Source organism: Triticum urartu, chromosome 4A, assembly GCF_056163025.1.
Source record: "Triticum urartu cultivar PI428250 chromosome 4A, HENAU_Tu73, whole genome shotgun sequence".
Lineage (NCBI taxonomy): Eukaryota > Viridiplantae > Streptophyta > Magnoliopsida > Poales > Poaceae > Triticum > Triticum urartu.
Genome location: NC_141876.1, coordinates 596,920,334 through 596,942,790, shown reverse-complemented (window position 1 = coordinate 596,942,790; position 22,457 = coordinate 596,920,334). Strand labels below are relative to the sequence as shown.

The 22,457-nt window shown below is 46.9% G+C and overlaps 2 pseudogenes; both read right to left on the bottom strand.

The window, feature by feature from the left end:
* Positions 1–2,514: 2,514 nt before the first annotated feature.
* On the bottom strand, positions 2,515–19,921 carry LOC147977032 (uncharacterized; annotated as a pseudogene).
* Positions 11,318–12,799, bottom strand: LOC125539266 (rust resistance kinase Lr10 pseudogene; annotated as a pseudogene).
* Positions 19,922–22,457: the final 2,536 nt, after the last annotated feature.

Genomic DNA, 22,457 nt, shown 5'->3' with positions numbered 1-22,457 from the left:
AGCCGAACATTCGCGGACTGGTGTGGTCGAATACATACATATATGAAAAGCTTTGTACTACGTACTACGAGTACTTTGAAATCCGAAATTGGTCTGCCTTCTGAAATTGGATGACTAACCCTGCAAGATTATGTAATGCAAAGGCAAACGAAATAGGCCACTGCTAGGCGTCAGCCGACCGGCACTAGGGATCGGCCGGTTGCACGTGCACTGTCTGATTGGCGCGATTATATATACATCTGAATCAGGAAAAAGTTAGGACATCTTATAATAGTGAACGAATGGAGTAGCATTATTGCCGAACGGTTCCAAAACACTACATAGCCATTTCCAGCATGTTGCAGCTGAGTTCGCAACATCGGTTATAGCTCGCCCGTCAGCATCCCGCCATGCCAACGCAACAATTTACGTCGCCGCTCGTAGCAGGCAGCAATGATTGTTGCCTAAAAAATGTCATCGTCGGTTGTAGCTCGCCATGATGCCTGCTGGTCGCAACACTAATGCATGTCGGTTCCAGCACTTTCACCGGCTGATCCGAGAAAATGTTGTCGCCCGCAGCTCCGTAGAGTGCAGGTCACATCACCGCAGTTCGCGCTCTCGCGTCGGTTCCCGGCTCGCAAGCGCGGCCGATGGAGGCTCGCAACATCGGCCTCGTAGCTCGTGGGAGACACACACACACACAGGGAGTGGCGAGGCCAATGTGCTATGCGGGAGAGAAGGCTAGCGCCACCTCGCGTGGGTAGGGGGTTGCCGGAGGAAGTTGCTGGTTGCGGAGCGGCAATGGACCAAAGGAAAAAGGACCGGCGGAGATCTGGGGTCTGGACGTGCTTTGGGACGGTGGGAGAGAGAAGGGAGTAAGCGGCTGCGGGGAATGGATAAGAAGATGAGGGGGAGGATTGAAACGATGGGAGTGGTGGGCCCCATGTGGAGGCATGCCCGTGAGAGAATTAATAACCAACGAAATATATGTACTACCACGAGTTCACGACGAATTGGAGTGCTTCCGACATTCTTTGGAGGGCGGCCCGCGACACCCTCATCCGGGGCAAGTACTTTGACATCCCCAACACGATGAGCTCATGGATGTTCGCTCCTTTTTCCTCGATGCCATGATCTAGCATGGCAAATATTCTCCCTCTTTTTTCTCAGCAATTTTACCTTGTTGTTTTTATCAGTTGGATGAAAACATTGAAAACACTGTATGACTTCCTGGCCAAAAAAACATTGTATGACTGCCATGTCCTGCCTGCGAGTAATATAACAACCAGTGGGGTTTATACCCCTTGTCATTCTCAAAAAATATAAGAGCTTCTAGATTTCAAATCAAATAGCTTAGTTACTTGTGAAGTGCGTAACCTACGGTTCAGTATTACTTGGGGAAAATGTGAAAACTTTTCCACACAAAAATGTGAAGACCATGTGTGTATGTGTGTGCGTGTATATCAGAAAACGATAGAGCTTATGTGTTCAACCAAGAATTTGTTACAATCCGGAAGAACACATTTATTGCATGTAATATGTAAGGTGTGTTTGGACTCTCGCGCCCGAAGGAGATGTCGGAACATCTTTACAATATTCAAGAGCCAGAAGCATGGAGGCTGGCTGTCGGTGGTGATGTATACGTTGAAACACGGTGACCTGGTGAGGGCTCTGGGCAATTTGACAGGTTTGATGGAAGGCAATTCATAAATATGACTTCCAAAGCCCTCTCTCAACTTGGTATTTTGACTACATAGCGGCGGTCATGGTATGGCACGTGGCACAGACTTTACAAAAGTAAATATTCCGTAGTAAGTAAAACCAATCACACCGCACTAAGGGTCGACTCATCCGAACATCCCTACGCATTTTAAATTTTTGCTTGCTCTTTTCGTACTGAAACCTACTATTTAGTGAGAAAAGACAAATGTGGTAGATCCTGTGTTGGGGTGATAGAAACAGTTCGACAAAGCTTTTTACCCTGGACGTGAAGCAATGTTACAATCGCCATATTGATGATGAATCTTTCGGAAGTCACACCAGCTAGTGCTTCAAGCTAGGCCGGAGTGGCGCTAGTGGACATCTGGGATGGATTCCCACCTTAGACCGTCACCACGACAATCAAGAGGATGGCCGGCCATGTCGTATGCTGATGCGAGTCGGCATGTGTAACTCCGTGCTTCACGAGAGGGCGTGTGTATGAACCCTGTTGGGCCTAATAATCAAAGAAAACTACAGTTAGATTGATGGTCCTAGGCATTGAGATATCATGTGGCCAGTGAAACTGAGACACGAAAAAGAAAAGAGTTTGCAGGCTTCCTTTGAAACGGTCATGCCGTCTCAGTCTAATTGTGTATACTTCACGTGATGCATGTTTAGTTGCATCTTCCCACAAATATAAAATCAAATTCACACCAGGAAATTTTGGGGATTCACTACCATATGATACCACCCTGACATGGAGTTTATTACAGCCTAAATATAAAATATTTTTTGCTAGAAAATATGCCATCTTTAACTATTTATAGCATCTTCTTATTCATCAAAAAATATCTGCGGTGAGAATATGCCATCTCGAATTCGCTTAACCACTATTTCTTGCTCATCATTCTTCTTCGGATATTTTGAAAGACGAGGTGGCGTGTCAAGAGCATCACAATATCCGCATTGCTCGTCTCCTTTCAGAACTATCCTCTGCACGTTGGGGGCTCGCTCTAGAATGGATCTTATAAACGTAAATTGATGTTGTAGTGACCTAAAGCCAATAAATTATAGCTCTTTCAAAAGAGAGTTCCTGGATCCATCGAAGTGCATTTTCCACCGGACCGGACGGACAATTGACTGAAGACCCGACAGAGATGCAGGCCCTAGCACTTGATTTTTACAAGGTGCTCTATACGTCAGAAGGAGTGCAAGGAGTTCGAGAGGTCTTGAATCATGTCCCGGTTAAAGTGACGACAGAGATGAACGAGATGTTGACAGCGCCATATGAACGGGAAGAGGTGAAAAAAGCTTTGTTTCAGATGTTCCCTACAAAATCACCGGGGCCGGACGGCTTCCCGCTGCACTTCTTTCAGAGACACTGGGATGTTTGTGGCGTTTCTGTCACTGATGCTATTCTTGGTATTCTTCGGGGAGAGGAAAGTGCGGAATGCTTAATGACACACTCCTGGTCCTAATCCCGAAGGTATCCAACCCAACACTTTTATCTCAATTTCGTCCCATTAGTCTTTGTAATGTATTCTACAAAATAGCATCAAAGGTGTTGGCTAATCGCTTGAAAGAGATTTTGCCTGAAATAGTTTCTGAGGAACAGTCGGCCTTTGTCCTGGGGAGGATGATCACGGACAATATTATCTCGGCTTATGAGTGCTTACATTTTATGAAGAGAAGTAGGGCGAAAAACAACAGCTACTGTGCACTCAAGTTGGACATGATGAAGGCATACGACAGGGTTGAGTGGAGCTATTTGAGGGCAATGATGGAGAAACTTGGCTTTGCTGCACCCTTGATTTCTGTTGTTATGAGTCTGGTGAGCTCTGTTTCTTTTTCTGTTATGTTCAACGGAACTAAATTAGAAGAGTTTAAGCCATCTCGCGGAATTCGGCAGGGAGATCCTATCTCTCCATATCTTTTCTTGTTAGCAGCGGAGGGCCTTTCGTGCCTATTGAAATCTCAAAATCAGTCATCACAGCTCAGTGGAATCAAGGTGGCCCCATCGGCTCCGTCGGTGAACCATCTTTTATTCGCGGATGACAGCCTGCTGTTTTTCAGGGCAAGTGTTAATGGAGCGGAGGAGGTATCAAACCTACTGGAAACATATTGTTTGGCATCAGGACAGAGGGTGAATAGAGAAAAATCTTCTATATTTTTCAGTAAAGGCTGTCCACAGATTGTTCGTGATGCGTCGAAGGGGCATTTGCAAGTACCAAATGAATCTTTAAGTGACAAATATTTGGGTATGCCCACTGATGTAGGTCATTCAAAAAAGGATACTTTCAAATATATAAGTGATCGCATCTGGGATAAAGTCAAAGGATGGATGGGTAAGATATTATCGGCAGGTGGCAAAGATGTTTTGATTAAATCAGTTGCACAGGCGATCCCGGTATATTCTATGTCATGTTTTAGGTTGCCACGGGGACTATGCAAACATATTAACAGCATTATCAGGAAATTTTGGTGGGGATGTAAGCAAGGAAAAAAGAAAACCTGCATGGGTTTCTTGGGAAGTGATGACGAGACCCAAGTATTTGGGAGGGCTAGGTTTCCGAGATTTGGAACTTTTTAACCTTGCATTATTATCACGACAGGCGTGGAGGTTGTTGCAGGAGCCTACATCATTGAGTGCTAGGATTCTCAAGGCGGGCTACTATCCAGAAGGGTCTATTCTGTCGGCAGAACTTGGTTCCCGTCCCTCTCAAATTTGGCGGGCAATTCTTGATGGCAGAGAAATCTTGAAACAAGGTATCATCAAGAGGATTGGCAATGGGCAATCAACAGATATTTGGACAGATAATTGGCTAGCAAAAGAATCATCACTAAGACCAATTTTATGTCGTGTGGCTGATCCTCCATCTAAAGTTTCAGAGTTGTTAATTCCAGCTACAGCACAATGGAATGTGAACTACATCCGTAGTGTATTTCTGCCTGTCGATGCGGACACTATTTTGAAAATTCCGGTGTGCACACGGAATATGGAGGATTTTTGGGCGTGGCACCCAGATAGGAAGGGTGTTTTCTCTGTTAGCTCTGCATACAAATTCATTATCAAAACCAAAATGCAGCGGGAAGACTGGCTTGAAGGGAGAAGTGGTGCGTCGAATAACTCAAGACAGGAGGAAGATTGGACTACACTTTGGAGGTTCTCGGTTCCATCTAAAGTGAAAATATTCTTGTGGAGACTCGCACACCACTCACTGCCGACAACAGATGTGCTAAAGAAACGGAACATGTCTACGGTTGATGCATGCCCTTTGTGTGGGAGGGAAGACTCTTGGAGACACGCACTAATCAGTTGCACCATGGCGCGTTGTATTTGGGCCTTGTCAGATTTAGAGGTGGTGCAGCGTATGGGAGATAATCAGGAGCCGGGTGCCAAGAACTTTCTCTTCGACATGCAGGAGTCGTTGAGCCATGACCAGTTTACAACTATGGTTGTTACCCTATGGTCTATCTGGTACACAAGACGGAAAGCAGTCTATGAAGCTATTTTTCAGAGCCCAAGTCAAACAAATTCATTCATTAACTCATATTTGATGGATTTGCGAGGACTGCATAAACCAGCAACAAGCAGGGTTCCTGGTGCGAGCTCGGGTCCTAGGGTGGTAGAAGTCCAGAGGTGGCTACCTCCGATGGGGGACAAAGCAAAGATCAATGTCGACGGAGCTGTAGGTCGGCATGGCCATTGTGGAGTGGCAGCAGCAATATGCAGGGATAGCACCGGGCTTTACCTGGGCTCTTCTCTTGTTGTGTATGCAGGTATATATTATTGACCCGACTCTTCTCGAAGCATTTGCGTGTAGAGAAGCTCTTGCACTTGCAGAGGACCTGGGAATTCAGATGATGCACGTTGCTTCAGATTGTGAGGAAGTGTTGAAGGACATTAAGCAAGGGTCGGGAGGATATCATGGTGCCATCATCCAGGAAATAATTGCTAGGAAAAATGATATGATTTCATGTACTTTCACTCATGAACGTAGAGTTTTTAATTTCGAAGTGCATAATCTCGCCAAGTTTGGTTGTAATTTAGGTGTAGGTCGTCATGTTTGGTTGGGGTCTCCTCATGACCAAAACATTGTACCTTTAATTATTGAGCAGTAAAGAAGGCGAGATTTCTCAAAAAAAAACAATCACACGAGCACGACATCGAAATTTGTTAACGAGGTTCACTGATATGGCTACATCCCCGTGGCCTGACTATGGGTGCTCCTCCCCATGACACCGCTACAATACCGTACCCGGTCGCCCTGGACACCGGCACATGCCGCCGGCTTCCCCTGCGTTCCCCTGCTATTATGTTGGCATAGGTTACATCGTGTGTCTTGCTCCGCTATATATCAGAGGCCTAGGATACAAGTGTCCTACTAGGACACGACTCTATATCCTATGTAAACACAATATAACTCAGAGTCCAACTGTAACCTAACTTGTACACTATATTCGACACAACTCCAACAAACTCCACCTTGGCGAATATACTCCAACACCCTGGATTTGTCCATGCGTCAAACTTCCATGTACATTGAACTTGAGCTTATCCCATGAGTACCGCTGCTACTCCAAAGACTCCATGTGACTCCACCTGCAACTTGTAGTCCCTTCTTTTCCTGACCACAGTCAACACTCGAGCAAAATTAAATTCCTTGTTACTCGATTTGTGCTTCCAACTTCCAGATTATCCGTCCAACGGCATCACACACTGATCACTGATCTGCGTGAAAGTGAACAACTCACATATTGGGTGTCACACATAAGAGTTATCTGAACTCAACATCACCGCTCCTTTCTTGACCGCCTGTCTGAAACTTGAAGGAATTTCACCATTGCGTGTAGTCATCCCGAGTCAAATTCGCAGTTGTCTCACCATATGTATGACCACCAGAGCCCTGGCCCGTCTCCATGCCCCGTGCGGTACCCGTGCGTACCGCACGCCTTGCCGCTATTACCGCGTCAAGCCTCCGCTGTCCCGGTCGAGTCTCAGGGGTCGTGAAACCACACCACTCAACCCCGCTGCAGAGTACCACTGATCATCACCGACCGATGACAAGTTTCACGCTTCCATCAGACCACTGGGCTCCAGTCCGAACTGCATGTCACTCGCTTTTCCCGCTGAATAGGCTTCGACTCTCTGTCGACTTACGCCTTAGCCCCTCAATCAGCACCGAGTGAAGTCTTTCAGACTCCAGCTCCACCTTCAACATGACTTCATGGTGGTTGTACGTGCCACCCCGCGCCCCGTCGACTCCAAGCTCTCATGTGCACCGTCTTGAATCAACCCCGCGCCATAGTCTTGTCGAAGCCACACAAACCCTCGGGGCCTGCGCCACGTGTTTCCACACTCAGAAGTCGGTCACCATCAGCATCACGCTCCTACGTCATCGTCGCCGATCTCACCACCGTCTTCTGTACCAACCGACTTATGTCGATCCGTCAGACTGCCTAGTCCGACCCAGCCGAACTCGTTCGATTGTACGACACACTCAAGGCTCCCAAACCGTTTTACGAATTTCCATCCATCACATGATAATTCCATCTTAGCTCACATGACTTCCTGCAACGCCTTCAAGCATCTCTGTTGTGCCCACAATCTTTCAACCATATCTGCCATAACCCAAGGTTCCAGTTCTGTTGAACTTCTCCACCTCAAACCGGATGCCCGATGGGGTCACGATTCTTCGTATGGCTGACCTTAAAAAATAACCGAGCTTCTAAACGCAATGCCCAAGTACTTCAAACACATATACTAGTACTAGCAAATTTAACCAATACATTGCTTTGGTCTTCACGTGATGGCTCCTGGCTCATCTCCCGATGCTGCTATTGCTTTGCCTTGTGTGTGCTTTCCGATGTACTGCCGTATCACGTCTGATGGATTTTCCTTCCGGTCAAATCTACCTGTTGCCGTGACGTACATGAGGACTTGGTCCTCTTTTTTTGGTGTACAAAACAAATCTCAAGTTTGACCGCTCTTTCCTGTTGTACGCAACCGGATCCAGTGCATGATCTGCCGCTTGGTCCACTCGCCGCCTGCAGCCTTGCGGCTTCCGCTAGCTGGGTCGCTGCTCACGCACACGCCTTTGGGCGTAGCCAGCACCCCCGATCGATCAATCGACCTGCTGCCCTGCCTGCGCGCGACACGCCGCCGCCGCCGATTGCATCACACCGAGTCCATGCCTGAATCGATTAATCGATCTCACCAAGAACTCGTCGGATCCACCGAATCGACCAAACAACCTGCTGCTCAAAAGCCCGCAACTTGCCGGCGCCAAGACATTCAACCACGTGACTGCTTCTTCATCCTCTAGATCCATACAATGCGACCTCCGAACAACCTAGCTCATGATACCACTTGTTAGGATAAATCTGAGGCACTCCGTCGATCACTCGAGGACCAAGCAATCACACGAGCACGACACAGAAATTTGTTAACGAGGTTCACCGATATGGCTACATCCCCGGGGCCTGACTATGGGCGCTCCTTCCAATGACACCGCTACAATTCTGCACCCGGTCGCCCTGGACACCGGCACATGCCGCCGGCTTCCCCTGCGTTCCGCTGCTATTATGTTGGCATAGGTTACATCGTGTGTCTAGCGCCGCTATATATGAGAGGCCTAGGATACAAGTGTCCTAGTAGGACACGATTCCATATCCTATTTAAACATAATACAACTCAGAGTCCAACTATAACCTAACTTGTACACTATATTCGACACAACTCCAACAGTGCTACGGAGTCTCGCCGCGAGCGTGGACGCGGCCGGGGCTGTGGTTGGCTGGTGGTGGCCTGGGTGTGGGCGGCGGTGACTAGACCTTATGCGCAGAGCCGCAGTGGGGTGGGGTTGCCGGAATGGCTGCTAGGTGGCCGGAGTTGCCACCCGCCATGTGCAGCCCCCATAGGTTGGGCCGGTGACCGCCTTCACTGTGGTGTGTGCTGGCAGTGCACTGGCGCCGTGGACGAGCCTCTGGCTATGCCAAGGTGGGTTCTTGTGGTCCGTAGAGAGGTGTCCTCACGTTATAACATCGGCGGAGGTCCATGGTAGTGGTGGTCGGGGCTTCCGTGTGTCGATGGTTGGATCGGTGCCTCTTGCCACGGACTTGGCGTCGTCTGAGTTGGTTGCTCAATGATGGTTGTTGGCAGCCATTGGGTCACGTCCCTCCGGTCCATCAGGATTGGAGGGAATGCAGGCGTGGGCGCCCTGACGATGGTGGCACTGACCCTGGCTCGGTGGGTGATGCCGGGCTTCTCTTGCCGCAGTTAGTGCACTGTGAAGCGGACGGTGGGTGGGGTCTCATGGCTTGGAAGCTGGAGCGGCGGCCCTGGAAGGTGGTCCGCTTGCTTGGCCTTTCGGCGGGCACCATGGCAGTGGTTGTGGCTATACTTCTTGGTCATGTGGGCAATAAGAGGTGTACCGGCGGATGGCTCAGGTGGACCATTTGTCTTCTGTAGTGGAAGCGCTCCAAACTGGAGTTGGGGATCTAGACTCGCCACGCCGCTCTTTAAGACCTCATGGTGGCATGGGGAGCTACCGAGTGAAAGCTCTGCGCTTGGCCGTCGATGACGGCGACGCTTGTGGGCGTCGTTATTTTCTTGAAGACGTTGTCATGGTACTCTGCTCCGTGTCTGGGTTTCGGGTGAAAACCCTTGTCCATTGGACTTGATGGCGGCGACGCCTGACGCCTTTCCCTCTCTTGAGGGCGTTGTCGTGCAGCTTAGGTGTTCTAGGGTGTTGTGTGCGGGGTTCTCATATCTTCATGTATTATCTTTCGGTCTCGTAGTCCCTAGTTGTCTGCGTCTTCTGTTTATCCTGGGATCAACTTTGTAAGAGGACTACCTCACCATCTTGTATCTTTAAACCATTTACTTTGTTTGGTTGTTGATTTCTTTATAAAGTGGGGCGAAAGCCTGTTTTGAGAATATGCCATCTCGAATTTGTTGAACCACCATTTCTTGCTCATCCTTCTTCGGAAATTTCGAAGGTCGAGGTGTATCAAGAGCATGCCAGCACTCGCATCGCTCATCTCCTTTCAGAATTATCGTTTGCAAATTCAGAGCTCGCTCCAGCATGGATCTTATAAATGTAAATTGTTGTTTTAGTGACCTAGGTCCAGTAAATTCTAGCTCTTTCAAAAAGCTGTTCTTAGGGTCGTCAAAGTGAATTTCCCATTGAGGGGTCCTTCTTTTGGGGTACAGTTGTCTGGATTTGTCATCCACATCACATATATGTTCCCAAACCTACATTGAGCTCTAAATGTTGAAAAGGAAAGAAAGGCAATATAAGTAAGGAGAAAAATACTAAGAAAGACATCACCTCAATATGCAATATTTCGGTGCATGGTGCCGCCAGAAGAAACGTTGTCATCCATAAAAGGTCGAATTCAAGAAAGATACCACGCATGTTGAGCTTCCTTAGCTTACAGAACGCGGGGAGGAGTTGCTAACTTTCAGGTTGTATGCAAAGCTGATCACAGGATAAATAAATTCAGAAAAAGAAGAATGTGTAGTTAGCAATCGCATTAATGAGATTATCTAATAAATACGTGTATGGGTATTCTTTATCATGCATAAATGCATATACAATGTATGTCTGAAAGTTATGACAATATAGTGAATAATACTAAAAGGAAAAAAATAACGTGAACACTTGGCAGAAATAAACTACTCCATCCATCCGTTTCTAAATATAATATTTTTTAGAGATTCCGATATGAGCTCCTAATATTTCGCAAACAAAAAGTCCATGTAGTCTAAAATGGACAAAACTTTCCTTCCTCAAGAAAAAGTCCATACATGATAGAGTGTGGCTCTGTTGAGTATCCTAGCTAGGACCTAGGAGGCCTGGATCTCAAGGGTAGTAACGTATTGCACACCTATTGCAGCGGGAGACGACGCCTTATAGTAGTGGAGGCGCATTCCTGAAGTACGCCTAACTCCGTCCCTCTCTCGCAGCAACAGAGCCGACACACAGAGAGCTCTCTCGTTCGCTGCCGTCTCAAGTAGTTGTTGCCGGCATGATCTCCGGCACCAAGCGCTCCTCCCGGTCGACACTCGGCACCGCCGGTGTAGGCCGCGCGGACCCTGGGTCCGGCCGACGCACGAGGTCGAGGGGAATCAATCCGCTCTGCTCCTGTGCCTGTGCGATGCGCCCTTCAGGTGTTCGGTGAAATGCCAGCCTGGGCACAACTAAGGCAAGTCTCTGATAATTTGCTCTATTATACTAGGTGGCAATAAAACCCATTTTTACAAACCATGAGAGTGTATTAGTTTGGTACGGATCTAGTACTAGAAAACTACAGTGTCATTTATTTACAGATCCAAAAATTGTAGGGACGGAAGGTGTGTATTCTTGGAGGCAAAGCATGTGCAGCCTTAACATTTTCTTATATCGGGAGAATTTTGGTTTTGTAGATTCCGGAGTGACGAGGTCATGCCTTCATCTTCTTCATGGGGATGACTGCACTGCAGAAAAATTGGATGTGGGGGATTACCATATCACTGAAACTACAGAATATAAGGTAATCGACAGATTTTTTGTATCTCAGCTGTCAGGATAGAACTATGGCATACATGCACAGTGACAAGCAACCATACTACTGAATAAGTTCAATATGAATCACATATGTTTCAACTACGACATGGTCACAACTGATTATTGGTACAACAGGTTCTAGAGTAGACAGATAGAAATAAGGTGCATGCTTGTGCTGTCCAATACCAACCAACATGTAGACTAAAATCATGGTGATGCTTTTCTCCATGTTTTTTAAGGGATAGCATGGTTTTCGGATGGGACATAAGGCCTTGGGGGCATCTGTAGATTCTGGAACCTCCCTGTCAACATGTTTACCACCTTTGTCATCGAGGGACGGTTCTTTGGGTTCCACTGGATGCACCACAGTGCCACTGTGGCTAGTTTTCTAACCTTTTCTTTCTCTTCTTCTGCCGTGTCCCCTGTAAGCGCCAAGTCCTGGCCAGCGATAACTTCCTCATAGATGCATTCCGGGAGGTATACCTCGTTCTGGCTCCCAGTCCTTGGGTCTGAGTTCCTCCTACCACTCACCATCTCCAACACCAGCATGCCAAAACTGTACACGTCTGACTTGTGGGATATGCCCCCAAAGTTCCGGGAATATAGCTCCGGTGCAATATAGCCCATTGTGCCTCTTGCTGCAGTTAATGTAATGATGCTTTGGTCCCTGGCACACAGCTTTGCTAGGCCAAAGTCTGAAATCTTTGGATTGAAGTTGTAGTCCAGCAAGATGTTGTGAGGCTTGATGTCAAAGTGGAGAATGCGCTGGTTGCATCCTTGATGTAGATATTCCATTCCTCGTGCAATGCCTAAAGCAATATCTAGCATTTTTTCAGGTACTAAGAGAGTCTGAAAAATATTAGAGTCGCGAGAGAATATGTATTTCTCCAGTGACTCGTTAGGCATGAATTCATAAATAAGAGCCCGTCTTGTTCCTTCATAGCAATATCCCAGGAGGCGGACAATATTTGTATGGTGGATTAGTCCAATAGTTGCAACTTCATTGATGAATTCCTGTCCCTCTCCTATAGAGTTCTCTAGCATCTTGACAGCTACAGGAACTCCATTTGGTAGCTCGCCTTTGTATACACTTCCATATCCACCACGTCCTAAGTTAACCTTGAACCGTCTCGCCATCTTCTTAACTTCAGCGAAAGTGTACCTTGTGGTTTTTGATTTTCCATGTGTATTGAGAAACATTTCAACCTTCAAATGTATCTCTCTGTTATATCTTGTCTTCAGTGAAAGATAGAGTGCGGTAGCCACCATCAACACAAGAACAACAAAGGCACCCCCTGATGATGTAGCTGCATAAATACAGTGTACAGGTAGTCAGCACATTGTCTTATGATAGAAAGCCGTAGCTTACAGATTTAATGTGGATAAGAGAATGTAGGAGTGAGAATAGCTAAATAATTTATCTGTAGCAGATACATTTTTTTGTTCCAAAAAAAAGTGTAGCATAAGGAAAATTTGAATTGAAGTAGTACCTGCAATGATTTTGACATGTGAACCTGCAAATACGAAAGAGGACAATAAGATCTCATTGATGGCAGAATAACTGATGATAGCGGAAACAAGAAGGGGCCATGATTATATTCTTACCTTGGAGAATCCAGTACGCCCATTGCACCTCCTAATCTTAGGAGGGACTCCCCCGGAAGCCATCTTCGCAGCGTTTGCCGATTATTCCAGAACCAGGTTGAACAGTAGAACGATCCAAGCAGGATGGATCAGGGGAAGCAGAGAAATCTCATCCAAAGCAGTCGTGATGGTGTGGAGGAGGTCGAGCGCGGCTCTAAGGTTTAGGGTTTGGACGAGGAGGGGAGTAGTCGCTGGACGAGGCGGCAGCGCGTGGGTGGTGGAGGACGCCTTGAGCGCTGAAAAATAGTCGGAGAAGAAACGGAGGGGAACGAGAAGCGAGGTCTCTATCTTACGAGGAGTGTAAATATGAAAAGCTTTTCTTTACATCGGTAAATATTAAAAGCTTTGTGCTACGTACTTGTAGTTCCAAAGATAGGTAATTTGATTTGCGTATTCGACCCTGTAAGGCTATGTAATTCAAACACAAATGATTTTTATGAACTTATTATAGGTTTCAATTTAAATAGCCTGGGTACTTTTGAACTGCATAACCTAGATCATTATTGTTTGGGAAAACGCGAAGACCATGAAATAATATACTAGTATATTTTGTGAAAAGTGATAGAGCTTGCTTGATCCACCGGGGAATTTTTACAATCAGGACGACTAAATTAATGAGTGTTATATATGACTATATATGTTGGTGATGACACACTCGGCAATCTCGAAACAGGTTTTTTCCTCTCTTATTAGATGAAGCCAATCGGCCGAATGATGCTCTTCTGGTGGGTTAACGTGTCTCGTGGGACAAATCGGGCTAGACGTGGCGGCCTGGACTTCGCCGTCTTGCAAAGTTGTTGAACTGGACCTTCCCTTTTGGCATCCCAGCAGCAGACCAAGGCCAAACCCACCGCCGGCCCTAGCGACACTTGGACTACATATATGAGGAAGAACAAAATGAGCAAACTATCGAGAGGATCAGGCCTGAAACGGCACGGCGGCTCCTTCTCTCCCACCCCCGGCCGGCTCTTGATCCTTCCTCTTCTTGCTTCTTCCATTTTTTTTGGATTAGTTTGAATTACTTACAACATTTGTCACGCGGTGCTTCTTCCATTTTAATTAGCACACTTGTGCTTGTATCCAGTGGCTGTACTTCGATTCAAACCTCCATATGCTGAGTAAATCCTGCTGCCTACCTGAGAGTACCTAACAGCGGGCGTCCATGACCCAACGGCAAGGCACATGAAGGGAGCCACGCTCGGGGGAGTTCAGGTGGAGGGCTCGGTGGCTAGGGAAGGGGATGAAAGTGGATGTGCATGATTTTGGAGTTGTTTAATAGCCTTGACCCCCGTGTTCGGATGCACATCTAAAGTGGGGGGAGCTGGAGCGTCGTCAGGTCGATGACAGAGGGCAGAGAGAGCCTATGCCAACTTAGAGTCATGATGTGGCCAAAACCATTTCGCGTGAAGTCAAAACAGGGTTAGGTGGACGAATATCGTTGACACGACGAAATCTACCTTGTATTAAGAGTTGAGGGACAGAGATTGCACCCAAAAAACAATCAAGGACGGAAACTCACGAGAACCACACTTTACGGTTGGATGAGGGTCTAAAAATGTACTTTAGTCAACGAACTATAGCAAATATACAATCAAAAGAAATCGTTTTATGAAACTGTTGTTGGCCTCGTTTGCCCGATTGCCATTTTTTTTTTTGAAATGGAGGTTTACCCCCGGCCTCTGCATTATAAAGATGCATGCAGCCATCTTATTAAAAGTTCGCAAAGTAGCATAAAGTCATCAAAGTCTTACAGCTCGCAAGTGGAGCGAAGCAAATGGAAAAATAGAAAAGTACATGCTGACAATCACAACCGGTACGAAACTGTTGTTGGCCTCGAACCGGTTGAATATAGCCCGTGCTACCATCTCCCACTGGTTGCACTTAGTAACCAAAAGCTCCCTGGAGTCCATAGGAGTGAGTAAAGACCACATACGGATCCAAGCGATAGCTCTGAAGATGACCTGCAAAAAGGTTAAATTGTATTGTCTGTTAAAAATAAAATCATTCCGACAGTTCATATAACCCACAAAAGCGCACGTATTCCGATCCGAATACGAGCTGCAAGAGTATGTTCAACCCCAGCTAACCACGTTCCAAACAACGACTCAATGTCAACTGGAGGATTAATGTTTGCCTTGATTGCATGATTGCCATGCGACTTCTTACGTCATGAATGCCATTTCATGCAGCCTACAAGGCTTTTTGCTAATCAATTCAAGTCAAGCTATGTAGTCTCAAGAAACTATAAATACATTAAAAAAATTGATGTCTGCTAGCACTTCAGAACATGTCTTTTTAATACAACTTCAGAACATGTACTGAACACACGGGGATCACGCCTCAATTAAGAGGGTGTTTGTTTCCAGGGACTTATTGATTTAGGGCATCTCCAGCCGCGCCCCCAACAGGCCTCCCCAGGCCACTTTTTCGGCGCCGGCGCCGAAAAAACGGCCCAGTCGCGCCCCCAGGACGCCGAAAATCATTGGTTCGGACCTTTTTTCCGCCCGGCGTGCTGGGGAGCAGTTGGGGGCTCCGGCGCTAGGGAAAAGCACGCCTGGCCCACACCGACAGGGGAAAAGACAAGGTTTTCTTCCCCCGACTCGTCTCGCACCCCCCGCGTCCTCGGCCACCACTAGCTATATCCCGGCGACGGCCGCCGCCCTACTCCGCTAGATAGCCATTCCCCACTGGAAAATAGCAGCGCTTCGCCGCGGCAGCCCCTCCTACAGCAGCTGGGCGTTTCCGGCCACCGTTTCCGGCCGCGGAGGCGCGGTTTAACGGCGGGTACACGCCCATCGAGCGCAAGGTGTTCGGCGTTTTTCCTGTCTCGGCGATGGACGCCCAGGAAGAAGAGCATCTCATGGTGCTCGCCGCCCTCGCCCAACTGCTGGCGAGCAATGAAAAGCCGCGGCGAGGTGGCTCGGCGCTGGGGCGGATGAAAGCAAAGAACCGGCATCGTCTCCAAGGCTACTGCATGCTCTACTCCGACTACTTCGCCGATGCTCCACTTCATGGCGAGAGAACATTTCGGCGCCATTATCGGATGAGCCGAAAGCTCTTCCTCAGGATTGTGAATTCCATCCGGGAGTTCGACAACTACTTCAAGTGCAAGATGGACTGCACTGGCGCTCTTGGATTCACCTCCATCCAGAAGTGCACGACAGCAATGAGGATGCTTGCATATGGAGCTCCCAGTGATTCACTCGACGACTATGGGCGCATGGCCGAGTCCACCAGCATAGAGTGTTTCTACAAGTTCTGTCGGGCAGTGGTGGCACTGTTTGGGCCACAATACTTGAGAACACCCAATGCGGAAGACACTGCTCGGATCTAGCTAGTGGTGCTTGAGGATGCTTGCATATAGAGTGTTTCCTGGGATGCTTGGAAGCATCGACAGCATGCATTGGAAATGGAAGAATTGCCCATTTGGTTGGCAGGGGATGTACAAAGGCGTCAAAGGCGGTTGCAGTGTGGTGCTTGAGGCGGTAGCCACACAGGACCTTTGGATTTGGCACTCCTTCTTTGGTATGCCAGGAACTCACAATGACATCAACGTGCTGCAGTGCTCTCCTGTTTTTGCCAAGCTCGTTGAGGGCCATTCTCCTCCGGTGAACTTCGAGATCAATGGGCACCAATACAACAAGGGGTACTATCTAGCTGACGGCATCTATCTGAGATGGTCGACATTTGTGAAGACGATCTCAAAACCTGTGGCAGGAGGCAAGAACGTTTGGTTTGCGAAGCTTCAGGAGGCTTGCAGGAAGGATGTCGAGCGGGCATTTGGTGTGCTCCAATCTCGATTTGCTGTTGTTCGGTACCCCGCTCAGACCTGGTCCAAAGATCAAATGTGGGAGATTATGACTTGCGGTGTCATCTTGCACAACATGATCATCGAGAGCGAGCAAGAAGACCCAGTGTTTGACACTGAACCATACTACAGGCAGGGTCCTCTAGCCGAAGTTGATCACCAGCTACCGGCAACTTGGACTGCCTATCTCTGTATGCGTCAGGAGATCCGAGACCCACAGGTGCATCATCAACTGCAGAAAGATCTGATTGAGCACCTATGGAGGCTCAAGGGGGACGCCGTGTGATGAAATGCGAGTTTTTATTTGTTGAACTATATAATTTGTATTGAACTATTTGTTGTTGTACTATTTTGTTGAAGTATTTGATTTTTCTGTGATGAAATATGTGATAAGAAATAATTGTGTTGATAATTGAACGCCGAGACACGGCGAAACCACGCCGAATATGGGCCTATTCTCGCCCATATGGGCCGTTTATTCGCCGAATTTGGGCTGCAAAGTGGGCCAATTTCGGCGCCTGGGGGCGAGTTGGGGGCGACGACTGGGCGCAAAACCACCCCCAGCGCTGATTGTATCACCGGCTCACCCCCAGGGGGCAATTTTTATGCGTCCTGGGGGGCCAACGGCTGGAGATGCCCTCAGGGACTTAAAAAAGTCCTTATAAGTCCCATCTAAACCAAACAGGAGGGACTTATAGGGACTTAAAGTGGGCATTTGAGACTTATGAAATAAGACTCTCAAGGAGGGACATATAGGGACTTATAGTTGTAATATGGTCTTTTAGTCCATGTTAAGTCCCAGGAACCAAATAGATAGGGACTTTTTAGGGACTTGGGACTTATAAGTTAGGACTAAAAAAAAGTACTAGGACTTATGAACCAAACCGGGCCTAAGTCACCTGAAGAAACTGAGACATGAAAATAAAGGTTTTGCAGACACGTGTCCAGCTCCCAGTTCGATGGCTTAGTGAATCGTTTTGTACACAATCAACTGCTCATTTCTTTTCATTTTTGCGGGGCAATCAACTAGTGGTTTCTCCATGTGCGCATTTTGCACGTGTGTTTAGTTGCATCTTTTCGGTAAAAAGAGAATTTATTTGCATAACTGGAGCATACATGATGTTTCTACTACTTAAATATTGAATATCATTACACCTAAGATATGCCCCTCTTTAACTAGTTCAGTACTTATTCATCGAAAATTATCCGTGGTGAGAATATGCCATCTCGAATTCGTCTGACCACCATTTGTTGCTTATCCTTCTTTGGAAATTTCAATGGACGAGGTGTATCAAGAGCATCACAGGAATCGCATCGCTCATCTCCTTTCAGAATTATTGTCTGCAAATTCGGAGCTTGCTCCAGCATGGATTTTATAAACGTAAATTGTTGTTCAAGTGACCTAAAGCCAGAAAATTCTAGCTCTTTCAAAAACCTGTTCTTAGGGCCGTCAAAGTGCATTTCCCATTGAGGGGTCCTTCTCTCGGTGTACAGCTTTCTGGACTTGTCATCCGCATCACATATATGTTCTCAAACCTGTGTTTGTGTGGCCAATTCAATACATATGTAAGTTTTAAACATATTTCCACCAAAATATATGAAGAACTACAATAGGGCTCTGAATGCTGAGAAGGAAAGAAGGCAATATAATTAAGGAGAACAATACTGACAAAGATATCACCTCAATATGCAATATTTCGATGCATGGAGCCGCCAAAACAAGTGTTGTCGTCCATAAAAGGTCGAATTCAACAAAGATACCATGCACGGAAAGCTTCCTTAGCTTACAGAATGCGGGGAGGAGTTGCTTCATTTCAGGTTGCATCCAAAGCTGATCATATGATAAAGAAATTTAAGAAATAAGAACGTATAGTTCACAATTATATTGATCAGATTATCAAATAAATCTGTGGTTAGAGATAATAAAATAAATCTATATTGATTATTTATCTTGGATAAATACATATACAGTGTATATCTGAAAGTAGTGACTACAAAAAGGAAAAAAAAGAATGTGAATACTTGATGGAAATAAACTACAACTTACATTTTCTCCTTTGAAACACAATTTGAGAGTATGTATGCAAGTAGTTCCGTGCAGAAGCTCACTTAATTTAAATTCATTTTGACAAGGTATCGCATCGCATGAGCGTGCTAGTTCCCCAAGAGACCGGACAAAATCAAAGGCCAAAGGAGCATGGCGAGATACCCAAGTGCTACATGTAAGCTTCTCCAATTTCGGAAGGCAGACCAACTCAAGTAGCTCAAAACGACAATTGGTGAGTTCGAGAACAAGGAGCTTTGAATTGGGCGCATCAATCTTAAACACAGAGTTAGCACCAATATCACAATGGTAAAGGGCTAGATGCTTCAGTTGCTTGCAGCAGTCAAACAGGACATGGTGCATGTCCGATTTCTCAAAGTGTACAGTGTATAGAGAGAGCCTTGTGAGGCAATGGAGCACATTTGGATAGGCACTGAAAAAACCATCTATTGCTTGACCTCGCCGTAGCATACCCTCCTCATCACAATCCCAGATATTACTCCTGTAAAGAATGGCAAGGTCCAAATCTTTCACAAAACCACTCTCTACTGCATCACCTACTAGTGGGCCAACTTTGCTCAAGGAAGAGTTGCTGAGGTAGATCCTAAGGTGCAGAGTTGAGATGCTGGATTCTCCATGTCGCTTAACCAAGAAACTCCTGGTTGCCTTAGTTAGAGAGGTCATTGCTTCCTCTATATCATTTGCCTTAATAGGGTTGGGGCATGGAATTGGTAGGGAACTTTTGGCATCAATGTTGATCTCAGACAACAACCAAGGAAGGCGCCTCCACTGTGTAGACAACGAGCTCGTCCTTGCAGCTGTGCTTAGATCGACTCTCCACAAGATGGACAGTAAAATGGCATCCATCAGCATGCTGAGTCTATCTTCCTCCTCTGGTTGCTGCGAAATTATGGATCCTTTTAGTTACTGAATGGCTATATTCATAAATTCATACTTTCATAGGTAGTTCAGACCACAAATTAATTCCTCTGGTTGCTGCGAAATTATCTAGCACGTGTTCCTAAAACAAGAAATTCTAATGGCCTCTACAACACATGCTTAGAGGATAAATCTTTGCACGATAGTTGGACAACAAATTAGGAACAAACAGGCTCGGTCATATCTTCTTACATTGGAGAATTCAGTGCGCCCATTGCACCTCATAATCTTAGGAGTGACTCCCCCAGAAACCATCTTTGTAGCGTTGCCGATTATTCCAGAACCAAATTGAACAATCCTATCACGATGGGTGAGGGGGAGCAGAGAAATCTCATCCAAAGCAGTCGTGATCTTGAATTCACCATCATCCTAGGGCGCGATCGAGTACCTCATCAATCATTCATGGCGTGGCCTGTAGGACGTGGACCGCGGCTCTAAGGTTTAGGGGTTTGGTGGGGGAATTGCGTCTTCTGAGCGAGGAGATCGTGCGAACTCTCTGTCACATGCAATGTGCAAGCATTCTTAGCACATAGATGAGCCGAACATTCGCGGACTGGTGTGGTCGAATACATACATATATGAAAAGCTTTGTACTACGTACTACGAGTACTTTGAAATCCGAAATTGGTCTGCCTTCTGAAATTGGATGACTAACCCTGCAAGATTATGTAATGCAAAGGCAAACGAAATAGGCCACTGCTAGGCGTCAGCCGACCGGCACTAGGGATCGGCCGGTTGCACGTGCACTGTCTGATTGGCGCGATTATATATACATCTGAATCAGGAAAAAGTTAGGACATCTTATAATAGTGAACGAATGGAGTAGCATTATTGCCGAACGGTTCCAAAACACTACATAGCCATTTCCAGCATGTTGCGGCTGAGTTCGCAACATCGGTTATAGCTCGCCCGTCAGCATCCCGCCATGCCAACGCAACAATTTACGTCGCCGCTCGTAGCAGGCAGCAATGATTGTTGCCTAAAAAATGTCATCGTCGGTTGTAGCTCGCCATGATGCCTGCTGGTCGCAACACTAATGCATGTCGGTTCCAGCACTTTCACCGGCTGATCCGAGAAAATGTTGTCGCCCGCAGCTCCGTAGAGTGCAGGTCACATCACCGCAGTTCGCGCTCTCGCGTCGGTTCCCGGCTCGCAAGCGCGGCCGATGGAGGCTCGCAAGCGCGGCCGATGGAGGCTCGCAACATCGGCCTCGTAGCTCGTGGGAGACACACACACACACAGGGAGTGGCGAGGCCAATGTGCTATGCGGGAGAGAAGGCTAGCGCCACCTCGCGTGGGTAGGGGGTTGCCGGAGGAAGTTGCTGGTTGCGGAGCGGCAATGGACCAAAGGAAAAAGGACCGGCGGAGATCTGGGGTCTGGACGTGCTTTGGGACGGTGGGAGAGAGAAGGGAGTAAGCGGCTGCGGGGAATGGATAAGAAGATGAGGGGGAGGATTGAAACGATGGGAGTGGTGGGCCCCATGTGGAGGCATGCCCGTGAGAGAATTAATAACCAACGAAATATATGTACTACCGCGAGTTCACGACGAATTGGAGTGCTTCCGACATTCTTTGGAGGGCGGCCCGCGACACCCTCATCCGGGGCAAGTACTTTGACATCCCCAACACGATGAGCTCATGGATGTTCGCTCCTTTTTCCTCGATGCCATGATCTAGCATGGCAAATATTCTCCCTCTTTTTTCTCAGCAATTTTACCTTGTTGTTTTTATCAGTTGGATGAAAACATTGAAAACACTGTATGACTTCCTGGCCAAAAAAACATTGTATGACTGCCATGTCCTGCCTGCGAGTAATATAACAACCAGTGGGGTTTATACCCCTTGTCATTCTCAAAAAATATAAGAGCTTCTAGATTTCAAATCAAATAGCTTAGTTACTTGTGAAGTGCGTAACCTACGGTTCAGTATTACTTGGGGAAAATGTGAAAACTTTTCCACACAAAAATGTGAAGACCATGTGTGTATGTGTGTGCGTGTATATCAGAAAACGATAGAGCTTATGTGTTCAACCAAGAATTTGTTACAATCCGGAAGAACACATTTATTGCATGTAATATGTAAGGTGTGTTTGGACTCTCGCACCCGAAGGAGATGTCGGAACATCTTTACAATATTCAAGAGCCAGAAGCATGGAGGCTGGCTGTCGGTGGTGATGTATACGTTGAAACACGGTGACCTGGTGAGGGCTCTGGGCAATTTGACAGGTTTGATGGAAGGCAATTCATAAATATGACTTCCAAAGCCCTCTCTCAACTTGGTATTTTGACTACATAGCGGCGGTCATGGTATGGCACGTGGCACAGACTTTACAAAAGTAAATATTCCGTAGTAAGTAAAACCAATCACACCGCACTAAGGGTCGACTCATCCGAACTTCCCTACGCATTTTAAATTTTTGCTTGCTCTTTTCGTACTGAAACCTACTATTTAGTGAGAAAAGACAAATGTGGTAGATCCTGTGTTGGGGTGATAGAAACAGTTCGACAAAGCTTTTTACCCTGGACGTGAAGCAATGTTACAATCGCCATATTGATGATGAATCTTTCGGAAGTCACACCAGCTAGTGCTTCAAGCTAGGCCGGAGTGGCGCTAGTGGACATCTGGGATGGATTCCCACCTTAGACCGTCACCACGACAATCAAGAGGATGGCCGGCCATGTCGTATGCTGATGCGAGTCGGCATGTGTAACTCCGTGCTTCACGAGAGGGCGTGTGTATGAACCCTGTTGGGCCTAATAATCAAAGAAAACTACAGTTAGATTGATGGTCC